The sequence below is a fragment of the Bos taurus genome, chromosome 3 (assembly GCF_002263795.3).
Source record: "Bos taurus isolate L1 Dominette 01449 registration number 42190680 breed Hereford chromosome 3, ARS-UCD2.0, whole genome shotgun sequence".
NCBI lineage: Eukaryota > Metazoa > Chordata > Mammalia > Artiodactyla > Bovidae > Bos > Bos taurus.
The window spans coordinates 95,297,813-95,311,106 of record NC_037330.1 but is presented as its reverse complement, the minus strand read 5'-3'; positions in this window follow the sequence as shown (position 1 = coordinate 95,311,106).

Sequence of the window (13,294 nt, the reverse complement as noted above, 5' to 3'; positions counted from 1 at the left end):
TCAAGAAGAAATATAACTTTGATGAGTTGCATAGTGTTTTACCTATTAAAGAAATTAAATTCTTAATTTAAAACTTTAATGCTAAGGTAACTCTGGTTCCAAATGACCTCAATGATTTGACTTCATAAAGTTTAAGGACTTCATAAATCTTCATAATGCTAACCCTGCACAAACTCTTTCAGAAAACAGTAGAAATACTTTCCAATTGATTTTATGACATAAGCATTACCCTGATACCAAAACTGGATATCAGAAGAAAATAAAGCTATTGAATATCTCTCATAAACATGGATAAAACACTTCCTTTCAAAATATTCACAGTTAGAATTCATTAATATATAATATAGCCTGAGGAAGTAAAGTTTAGCACAGAAAGGCAAGGTTGGTTTAACATTCAAAGGTCAATCACTTTAATTCACTATGTTAGAAATATTCAGGAGAAAACTCATATAATCATCTCAACAGATGTAGAAAAAGCATTAATAATATTATAAAAGTTATATTATATAATATATATTATATTATATATATTATATTTTATATAATTATATATATTAATTATATAATATAATATTATATAAAAATATTATAAAAGTAAAAATAAAATGGACATCCTTAACCTCAGCAGGGCATCTATGCAAAAATTATGACCTCATTTGTAATGATTAGACTCAGTGTTTTCCTCCATCAGATCAGGAGCATGGCAAGAATGTACATTCTCACCAGTTCTATTCAATGTTGTATTGGTTATCCTAACAAGTGAAATAAGCAATAAAAAGAAAAAAAAGGCACAGACACTAGGAAGGAAGTTACTTTTTAATGTCATAAATTACTTACTGATGAACTTAACAAAATATGTTCACAAGTTATACATTTCAAACCACAAACATCGGCAATAAGTTTTAAAAATAAATGGAGAGATATAGTAATAGACTCATGGAAGAAAAGTCAGTAGCACTAAGATCTTAATCTTCTCAAATTGATTAATGGAGTCAACAGAATCACATTCAAATGCCTAGGGCGTACCCTTTGTTAGAAACTAACAACTTGATTCTGTAATTTGAATGAAAGTGCAAAGCTCCTCAGTTCAATTGAGTTCAGTTCAGTCACTCAGTCGCGTCTGACTCTTTCCAACCCCATGAATCGCAGCACGCCAGGCCTCCCTGTCTATCACCAACTCCCGGAGTTCACTGAGACTCACGTCCACCGAGTCAGTGATGCCATCCAGCCATCTCATCCTCTGTCGTCCCCTTCTCCTCCTGCCCCCAATCCCTCCCAGCATCAGAGTCTTTTCCAATGAGTCAACTCTTTGCATGAGGTGGCCGAAGTACTGGAGTTTCAGCTTTAGCATCATTCCTTCCAAAGAACACCCAGGGCTGATATCCTTTAGAATGGACTGGTTGGATCTCCTTGCAGTCCAAGGGACTCTCAAGAGTCTTCTCCAACACCACAATTCAAAAACATCCATTCTTCGGCGCTCAGCCTTCTTCACAGTCCAACTCTCACATCCATACATGATCACTGGAAAAACCATAGCCTTGACTAGACAGAACTTTGTTGGAAAACCAATGTCTCTGCTTTTCAATATGCTATCTAGGTTGGTCATAACTTTTCTTCCAAGGAGTAAGCATCTTTTAATTTCATGGCTGCAATCACCATCTGCAGTGATTTTGGAGCCCAGAAAAATAAAGTCTGACACTGTTTCCACTGTTTCCTCATCTATTTCCCATGAAGTCATGGGACCAGATGCCATGATCTTCGTTTTCTGCATGTTTAGCTTTAAGCCAACTTTTTCACTCTCCTCTTTCACTTCCATCAAGAGGCTTTTTCTTTCCTCTTCACTTTCTGTCATAAGGGTGGTGTCATCTGCATATCTGAGGTTATTGATATTTCTCCTGGCATTCTTAATTCCAGCTTGTGCTTCTTCCAGTCCAGCATTTCTCATGATGTACTATGCATAGAAGTTAAATAAGCAGGGTGACAATATACAGCCTTGACATACTCCTTTTCTTATTTGGAACCAGTCTGTTGTTCCATGTCCAGTCCTAACTGTTGCTTCCTGACCTGCATACAGATTTATCAAGAGGCAGGTCAGGTGGTCTGGTATTCCCATCTCTTTCAGAATTTTCCACAGTTTGTGGTGATCCACACAGTCAAAGGCTTTGGCATAGTCAATAAAGCAGAAATAGATGTTTTTCCTGAAACTCTCTTGCTTTTTCCATGATCCAGCGGATGTTGGCAATTTGATCTCTGGTTCCTCTGCCTTTTCTAAAACCAGCTTGAACATCTGGAAGTTCATGGTTCATCTATTGCTGAAGCCTGGCTTGGAGAATTTTGAGCATTACTTTACTAGCGTGTGAGATGAGTGCAATTGTGCGGTAGTTTGAGCATTCTTTGGCATTGCCTTTCTTTGAGATTGGAATGAAAACTGACCTTTTCCAGTCCTGTGGCCACTACTGAGTTTTCCAAATTTGCTGGCATATTGAGTGCAGCACTTTCACAGCATCATCTTTCAGGATTTAAGAGTAAAAATAATTTTGAAGAGAACAATAATGTTGGAGGACTAACTCTACCTGATTCCTAGGTGTACTATAAAACTTCACAAATATTTTACACAGCAAAGGAAACCATAAACAAAACAGAAAGACAACATATGGACTAGGAGAAAATATTTGCAAATAATGTAAGCAACAAGCCAACTCAGGGAGATAATGAAGGACAGGGAAGCCTGAGTGCTGCAGTTCATGGACTTGTAAAGAGTTGGACACAACTTAGCAACTGAACAACAACAACATACAACTCAATAAGAAAAACCAATTCTATTTTAAAATGGGCAGAAGATGTAAATAGACATTTATTTGAAAAAGGCATATAGGTGGCCAAGAGGTAGATGAAAAGATGCTCAACAGCACTAATTTTTGGAGAAATACAAATCAAAACTACAATGAGATATTACCTCACTTTAGGGAGAATGACCATAATTTAAAAATCCACAAAAGACAAATTCTGGAGAGGGTATGAAGAAAAGGGAACCTTTGTATACTGATGGTGAGAATATAAATTAGTGTAGTCACTATGGAGAATAGTATAGGAGTTACTCCAAAAACTGAAAAATATAGTTCCATATGATTTAGCAATCCCCACTACTGGGCATATGTCCAGACAAAACTATAATCTGAAAAGATATATGCATCCCTATGTTCATAGCAGCACTATTTACAATAGCCTTAGACATGGAAACAACCTAAATGTTCATCGACAGATGAATCAATAAATAGATATACCATACACACAGACACATACCCACAAGAATATTATTTAGCCATAAAAATAATGAAATCACTTGCAGTTCCATGGGTGTACCTAGAGCTTATCATACTAAGAGAAGTAAGTCAAAAAGAGAAAGGCAAATATCATAAGATATCACATATATTTGGAATCTAAAATATGACACAAATGAGCATATCTATGAAAGAGAAACAAACTCACAGACATAGAGAACAGACTTGTGATTGGCAAGGAGAAGGAGGAGTTGGATTGAGAGTATGGAACTAGCAGATGCAAAATGCTATATTTAGAATAGATAAGCAATGAGATCCTATTGTATAGCAAACTATATTCAATATGTTGTAGTAAAGCATAATGGAAAAGAATATGAAAAAGAATATTCTGTATACCAGAAACTAACACAGCATTGTAAATCAACTATACTTCAATTTTAAAAAGCCATAATGGAAAAGAATTTTTAAAATACTTCAGAAATAAAAGATATACAAATTGGAAAGGAAGAAGAAAATTATCTCTGCCTATAGATGATATGCTCTTATATGTACAAAACACGAAAAATTCTACAATCACACACACTTTAGAGTTCATAAATCAATTTAGCAAAGTAGCAAAGTTGCAGGTTACAAAACTAACACCGATAAGCCAGCTGCATTTTTATACACTATCAATGAACAGTTTAAAAAGGAAATCAAAATATAATTCCATTTACAATAGTATTAAAAAAGAATAAGATGTTTAGAAATAAGTTTAACCAATCTTGTACACTGAACATCACTGAAAGGAATTTTTAAAAGGAATTAATGAAGACATAAATAAATGAAAAGACACCCCATATTTATGAATTGTAAGACTTAACACTATTAAGATGACAATATTATTAAGATGGCAATACTACCCAGAGTACTTTACCAATTTGATGCAGTTCCTATCAAAATCCAAACATTTTTTTTCATAAATAGAAAACTCATTATAAAATCCATATGGAATTTCAGGGGACTCCAAATAGTCTAAAATAAATAAGAATAAAATTGGAAGACTCACACTTCTTGACTTTAAAACTTACTACAAAGTTACAGTAATCAAAGCAGTGTGGTACTGGCATAAGGATAGACGTACAAATCAATGGATGGACTTCCCTAACGGTCCAATATGCCTGCCATTGCAGGGGACACAGGTTCTTTCCCTGGTTTGGGAAGATCCCACATGCCATGGAATACTACTGTGTCCCACAGTTACTGAGCCTGCACTCTAGAGCCTGCAAACTGCACCCACTTAGCCCATTTTCCCTTGACCCCATGCTCCACAACAGTGAAGACCCAGCTCAGCCAAAAACAAAACAAACGGAACAACAACAACAGACACCACACAATGGACTAGAATAAAGCCCTCTCCCCCAGCAAAAGAACCTAGAACTATAGTCTCACGTAATGGTCAAGATGATTTCAATACTGCTGCCAAGATCATTCAATGAAGGAAAGAAGAGGTTTTTGTTTTTTGTTTTTTAACACAATTTACTAGGAAAATTGTACATCCACATTCAAAAGAATTAAATTAGAATATTACTTTACACCACATAAAAATTAACTCAAAATGACTCAAAGCCCCAAATGTAAGAGATAAAACCATAAAACCCCTAAAATAAAACATAGAGGGAAAGCTTCACGACATTAATTTTGGCAGTGTTTATTTGATACAACATAAAAAACACATGCAACAAAAGAAAAAATAAATTGAGCTTCACCAAAATTAAAAACTTCTGTGCACCAAGGGACAGTGTAAGGAGAATGAAAACACAACTCATAGAGGAGAAAAATATTTCCAAACCATATAATTGATAAGGGATTAATATCCAGAATATAAAAAGAACTCCTACAACTCAACAACCATAACAAAAAATCCAGCTTTAAAATGGGCACAAGATTTAAGTAGTCATTTTCCCAAAGAAGAAATACAATTGTTCAATAAGGAAATGAAATGGTGCTCAACATCATTGACTGTTAGGGAAATGAAAATCAAAACCATGACAAAATGTCACTTCACACTTATCAGGATGGTTATTACTACTTTTAAATGAAAATAACAAGATGACCGATAAAATGGAGCTTTCATGCATTTTTGTTGGGAATATAAAATGACACAGTTGCTGTGGCAAACAGTTTTCAATGTTCCTCAAAACATAGAATTACCAGATGACCTAGTAATCTATTGCCAAATATATACCCAAAGGAATTAAAAGCAAAGAATCAGATATTTGTACCATGATCAGAGTAGTATGCTTTTTTTTTTTGGCTGTGCCAGGTCTTAGTTGCAGCACTTGGGATCTTTAGCTGTGGCACGTGGGATCTAGTTCCATGACCAGAGATTGAACCTGGGCCCCTGAATTGGGAACACAGAATCTTAATCACTGGACCACCAGGGAAGTCCTCACAGTAGCATTCTTCACAATAGCCTGAAGGTACAAACAACTCCCATCTATAAATGGGACATATAAATCCACCGTATAAATGAATAAACAAAATGTGGCATATACATACAATGAAACATTACTCAGCCTTAAAAAGGAAAGAAATTCTAATACGTGCTACAACATGAATGAACCTCAAAAACAATGTACTAAGTGAAGTCAGCCAGACACCAAAAGATAAATATTGTGTGATTCCAATTATACGAGGTCCTTAGAACAGGCAAATTCATAGAGACAGAATGTGGAATAGTGGTTACTAGGGGCTGAGGAAGCAGGGGATGAGGAATGATTGTTTAATAGGTACAGAGTTTCTGTTTGGAATGATGTAAGAACTCTGGAAATGGATAGTGGTGATAGTTGTACAACATTGTGAGTGTAACTTAATTCCACTAAATTGTATGTATACAAACAGTTTAAATGGCAATTTTTGTTGTATATATTTTACAATAAAAAGAACAAGGTAAACATTTATTAATAAAAAAATTGTGGTCTTGGTGTAAGGGCAGATACAAAAAACAATGAAATAATACAATCTGCAGAAATACTCCCATGCAATTATGCTCAATTGATTTTTACTTTTAATATGTTATGTATTTTTTTATTTGGTTGCATCAGGTCTTAGTTGTGGCAAGTGGGATCTTCCACTGTGGCACTCGGGATCCATAGTTGATGCTCTGGTTGTCTAGTTGTAGAACATGCACAGACTTGGTTGCTGCATGGCATGTGGAATCTTAGTTCCCCAACAAGGGATCAAACCTGTGACCCCTGCATTGCAAGGCGGAGTCTTTACCTCTGGACCACCATGGGAAGTCCAGGAGGTTTTCAACATACCAAGATAATTCAAGGGAGTAAGCTTAGTATTTTTAGCAAATGATACTTGTTTGGAATAAATGAATCTTGACTCTTACACCATACACAAGTTAACTTATTATAAATATAGATTTTAAGAAAATATATGCAAATCATATATGTAATAATGGACTTGTATCAGAATATATAAAGCATTTTTACAACTCAATAATAGACAAATGACCTAATTTTAAAATGGGCATAAGTATTTTAATTTTAAAATGGGCATAAGTATATCTCTAAAGAAGATATGCTAATGGTTAATAAACCCATGAAAATATGCTCAAAATCATTAGCAGATAAACAAGGAAAAAAACACACACAGGGAGATACCACTTCACATACAGTAGAATGGCTACCATCTAAAAAGACTATAAGTGTTGACAAAGATGTGGAGAAATTAAAATCCTCATTCACTGCTGGTAAGGATGTTAGTAGAACCACTTTAGAAAACAGTTTGACACTTTCTCATATTGTTAAACATGCAGGTACCATATGATGCAGAAATTCTATTTTCAGTGTATAGAATATCAGAAAGAAATAAAACATATGTTCAAAAAATTATGTACACAAATGGCCATAGTAGCATTACTGAAAGTAGCCAAAATAGTGGATACAACTCAAATGTCCACTAACTGATGAATGAATAAACAAAATATGATATATCCATACAATAAGTAAAATTTTTGTTTTGATGAAGCCCTTTTATAATTTTTCTTCTGTCATGATTTTCAGGATCCTCTCTGCAAAAACTTTGCTTAATTCATGATCATGAAGATATTTTTTTTTCTTCTTCCAATAGATTTAGCTTTCATATTTAAATCTGCCATCCAGTCTATCAGTGGTTGACACATGGCTATTAAGTCTTCAGCTATAATTATGGATTTGTCAATTGTTCTTTCAGTTTTTACTTCTAATGTTTTGCAGATCCGCTGTTTCGTGCATATATATTTAGTATTGCTGTGTCTTCTTGGTGGATTGATCACTATATAATGCATTATACATTCAGCAAAACAAGACCAGGAGCTAACTGTGGCATGAACTCCTTATCGGAAAATTCAGACTTAAGTTGAAGAAAGTAGGGAAAACCACTAGACCATTCAGGTATGACCTAAATCAAATCCTTATGATTATACAGTGGAAGTGAAAAATAGATTCAAGGGATTAGATCTGATAGAGTCCCTGAAGAACTGTGGACAGAGGTTCGTGACATTATACAGGAGGCAGTGATCAAAACCATCCCCAAGAAGAAGAACTACAAAAGGCAAAATGGTTGTCTGAGGAGGACTTAGAAATAGCTGAGAAAAGAGAGCTGCAAAACACAAAGGAGAAAAGGAAAGATATATCCATCTGAATGCAGAGTTCCAAAAAATAGCAAGGAGAGATAAGAAAACCTTCCTAAGAGAACAATGCAAAGAAATAGAGGAAAAGGATAGAATGGGAAAGACTAGAGATCTCTTCAAGAAAATTAAAGATACCAGAGGAACATTTCATGCAAAGATACGCACAATAAAGAACAGAAATGGTATGGACCTAAGAGAAGCAGAAGATATTAAGAAGAGGTGGCAAGAATACACAGAAGAACCATACAAAAAAGATCTTCATGACCCAGATAGCCACAATGGTGTGATCACTCACCTAGAGCCAGATATCCTGGGAAGCAAAGTCAAATGGGCTTTAGGAAGCATCACTATGAACAGAGCTAGTGGAGGTGATGAAATTCCAGTTGAGCTATTTCAGATCCTAAAAGATGATGCTTGAGAGTACCATACTCCATATGCCAGTAAATTTGGAAAACTCAGCAGTGGCCACAGGACTGGGAAAGGTCAGTTTTCACTCCAATCCCAAAGAAAGGCAAGGACAAAGAATGTTCAAACTACCACACAATTGCAATCCTCTCATAAGCTAGCAAGGTAATGCTCGAAATTCTCCAAGCTAGACTTCAGCAGTACGTGAACCGTGAACTTTCAGATGTTCTAGCTGCATTTAGAAAAGGCAGAGGAACCAGAGATCAAATTGTCAACATCCGATGGATCATCGAAAAAGCAAGAGAGTTCCAGAAAAACATCTGCTTTATTGACTATGCTAAAGCCTTTGACTGTGTGAGTCAAAACAAACTATGAAAAATTCTTAAAGAGATGGGAATACCAGACCATTTTAACTGCCTCCTGAGAAATCTGTATGCAGGTAAGGAAGCGACAGTTAGAACTGGACATGAAACAACAGACTGGTTCCAAATCAGGAAAGGATTAAGTCAAGGTGTATATTGTCACCCTGCTTATTTAACTTCTATGCAGAGTACATCATGAGAAATGCTGGGCTGGATGAAGCACAAGCTGGAATCAAGATTGCTGGGAGAAATATCAATAACCTCAGATATGCAGATGAAAGGGAAGAAAAACAAAAGAGCCTCTTGACGAAAGTGAAAGAGAGTGAAAGAATTGGCTTAAAATTCAACACTCAAAAAACTAATATCATGGCATCTGGTCTCATCACTTCATGGCAAATAGATGGGGTAACAATGGAAATAGTGACAGACTATATTTTTTGGCTCCAAAATCACTGCAGATGGTGACTGCAGCCATGAAATTAAAAGATGCTTACTCCTTAGAAGAAAAGTTATAACCAACCTAGACAGCATACTAAAAAGCAGAGACACTACCTTGCCAACAAAGGCCCATCTATTCAAAGCTATGGTTTTTCCATTTGTCATGTATGGATGTGAGAGTTGGACTATAAAGAAAACTGAGTGCTGAAGAATTGATGCTTTTGAACTGTGGTGCTGGAGAAGACTCTTGAGAGTCCCTTGGACTGCAAGGAGATCCAACCAGTCCATCCTAAAGGAAATCAGTCCTGACTATTTGTTGGAAGGACTGAAGCTGAAGCTCCAACACTTTGGCCACCTGATGTGAAGAACTGACTCACTGGAAAAGACCCTGATGCTGGGAAAGATTGAAGGTAGGAAGAGAAGGGAATGACAGAGGATGACATGGTTAGATGGCATCAGTGACTCAATGGACATGAGTTTGAGTAAACTCTGGGAGTTGGTGATGGACAGGGAGGCCTGGCCTGCTGCAGTCCATGGGGTTGCAAAGAGTTGGACATGACTGAGTGACTGAACTGAACTGAAATGACATCTGACTCTCTTTAGTTCTTCAGATCCTATTCTTCACTTAACTTTGTCCCATACCTGTAAACATCCTTTATAATGCTGTCTTAATTTACATGCTTCTGAGCATGCCATCCATTTAGTGCAAGGGCTATAAATGATTTCAACATGCACTCTGAATGAAGGTTGATGTTAGAAATATTCAGATTCTGATTAGAAAATGAAAGTGAAAGTCACTCAGTTGTGTCCGACTCTTTGCGACCCTATGGACTGCAGCACGCCAGGCTTCCTTGTCCCTCACCAACTCACAGAGCTTGCTCAAAGTCATGTCCATCAAGTTGGTGATGCCACCCAACCATCTCATCCTCTGTCATTCCCTTCTCCTCCTGTTTTCAATCTTTCCCAGCATCAGGGTCTTTTCAAATGAGTCAGTTCGCCTCAGGTGGCCAAAATATTGGAGTTTCAGTTTCAGCATCAGTCCTTCAAATGAATACTCAGGACTGATTTCCTTTAGGATGGACTGGTTGGATCTCCTTGCAGTCCAAGGTACTCTCAAGAATCTTCTCCATAGTTCAAAATCATTATTTCTTCGGCGCTAAGACCATGAACTCCTTATTGTCAAATTCAGACTTAAATTGAAGAAAGTAGGGAAAACCACTAGACCATTCAGGTATGACCTAAATCAAATCCCTTATGATTACACAGTGGAAGTGAGAAATAGATTTAAGGGCCTAGATCTGATAGATAGAGTGCCTGATGAGCTAGGGAATGAGGTTCATGACATTGTACAGGAGACAGGGATCAAGACCATCCCCATGGAAAAGAAATGCATAAAAGCAAAATGGCTGTCTGGGGAGGCCTTACAAATAGCTGTGAAAAGAAGAGAAGCGAAAAGCAAAGGAGAAAAGGAAAGATATAAGCATCTGAATGCAGAGTTCCAAAGAATAGCAAGAAGAGATAAGAAAGCCTTCCTCAGCGATCAATGCAAGGAAACAGAACAAAACAACAGAATGGGAAAGACTAGGGGTCTCTTCAAGAAAATCAGAGATACCAAAGGAACATTTCATGCAAAGATGGGCTCGATAAAGGACAGAAATGGTATGTACCTAACAGAAGCAGAAGCTATTAAGAAGAGACGGCAAGAATACACAGAAAAACTGTACAAAAAAGATCTTCATGACCCAGATAATCATGATGGTGTGATCACTGACCTAGAGCCAGACATCCTGGAATGTGAAGTGAAGTGGGCCTTAGAAAGCATCACTACGAACAAAGCTAGTGGAGGTGATAGAATTCCAGTTGAGCTATTCCAAATCCTGAAAGATGATATGTGAAAGTGCTGCACTCAATATGCCAGCAAATTTGGAAAACTCAGTAGTGGCCACAGGACTGGAAAAGATCAGTTTTCATTCCAATCCCAAAGAAAGGCAATGCCAAAGAATGCTCAAACTACCGCACAATTGCACTCATCTCACATGCTAGTAAAGTAATGCTCAAAATTCTCCAAGCCAGGCTTCAGCAGTATGTGAACCGTGAACTTCCTGATGTTCAAGCTGGTTTTAGAAAAGGCAGAGGAACCAGAGATCAAATTGCCAACATCTGCTGGACCATGGAAAAAGCAAGAGAGTTCCAGAAAAACATCTATTTCTGCTTTATTGACTATGCCAAAGCCTTTGACTGTGTGGATCACAATAAACTGGAAAATTCTGAAAGAGATGGGAATACCAGACCACCTGATCTGCATCTTGAGAAATTTGTATGCAGGTCAGGAAGCAACAGTTAGAACTGGACATGGAACAACAGACTGGTTCCAAATAGGAAAAGGAGTACGTCAAGGCTGTATATTGTCACCCTATTTAACTACTATGCAGAGTACATCATGAGAAACGCTGGACTGGAAGAAGCACAAGCTGGAATCAAGATTGCCGGGAGATATATCAATAACCTCAGATATGCAGATGACACCACCCTTATGGCAGAAAGTGAAGAGGAACTCAAAAGCCTCTTGATGAAGGTGGAAGTGGAGAGTGAAAAAGTTGGCTTAAAGCTCAACATTCATAAACAAAGATCATGGCATCCGGTCCCATCACTTCATGGGAAATAGATGGGGAAACAGTGGAAACAGTGTCAGACTTTATTTTTCTGGGCTCTAAAATCACTGCAGATGGTGACTGCAGCCATGAAATTAAAAGATGCTTACTCCTTGGAAGGAAAGTTATGACCAACCTAGATAGCATATTCCAAAGCAGAGACATTAGTTTGCCAACAAAGGTCCGTCTAGTCAAGGCTATGGTTTTCCTGTGGTTTTGTATGGATATGAGAGTTGGACTGTGAAGAAGCACCGAAGAATTGATGCTTTTGAACTGTGGTGTTGGAAAAGACTCTTGACAGTCCCTTGGACTGCAATATCCAACCAGTCCATTCTGAAGGAGATCAGCCCTGGGATTTCTTTGGAAGGAATGATGCTAAAGCTGAAACTGCAGTACTTTGGCCACCTCATGCAAAGAGTTGACTCACTGGAGAAGACTCTGATGCTGGGAGGGATTGGGGGCAAGAGGAGAAGGGCACGACAGAGGATGAGATGGCTGGATGGCATCACTGACTCGATGGACATGAGTCTGAGTGAACTCCGGGAGTTGGTGATGGACAAGGAGGCCTGGCGTGCTGCGATTCATGGGGTCGCAAAGAGTCGGACACTACTGAGCAACTAATCTGATCTGATCTGATCTGAAGCTTTCTTTATAGTCCAACTCTCACGTCTGTTCATAACTATTGAGAAAACCCTAGCTTGGATTATATGGGCCTTTGTCGGCAAAGTGATGTCATTGCTTTTTAATATGCTGTCTAGGTTGGTCATATTTTTAATATGCTGTCTAGGTTGGTCATAGCTTTTCTTCCAAGGAGCAAGCTTCTTTTAATTTCATGGCTCCAGTCACCATCTGCAGTGATTTTGGAGCCCCACAAAATAAAGTCAGCCACTGTTTCCCCATCTATTTGCCATGAAGTGATGGGACCAGATGCCATGATCTTCGTCTTTTGAATGTTGAGTTTTAAGACAGCTTTTTCACTCTCCTCTTTGATTTTCCTCAAGAGGGTCTTTAGTTCCTCTTCACTTTCTGCCATAAGCATGGTGTCATTTGCATATCTGAAGTTACTGATATTTCTCCCAGCAATCTTGATTCCAGCTTGTGCTTTATTCAACCCAGCATTTCTCATGATGTACTCTGCATATAAGTTAAATAAGCAGGGTGACAATGTACTGCCTTGATATCCTCCTTTCCCGATTTGGAACCAGTCTGTTGTTCCAGGTCCATATCTAACTGTTGCGTCTTGACCTGCAAACAGATTTCTCAGGGATCAGGTAAGGTGGTCTGGTATTCCTATCTCTTTAAGAATTTTCCACAGTTGTTTTGATCCACACAATCAAAGGCTTTGGCATAGTCAATAAAGTAGAAGTAAATGTTTTTCTGGAACTCTCTTGCTTTTTTATGATTCAGCAGATGTTGGCAATTTGATCTCTGGTTCCTTTTCCTTTTCTAAATCCAGCTGGAACATCTGGAAGTTGTCGGTTCACGTACTGTTGA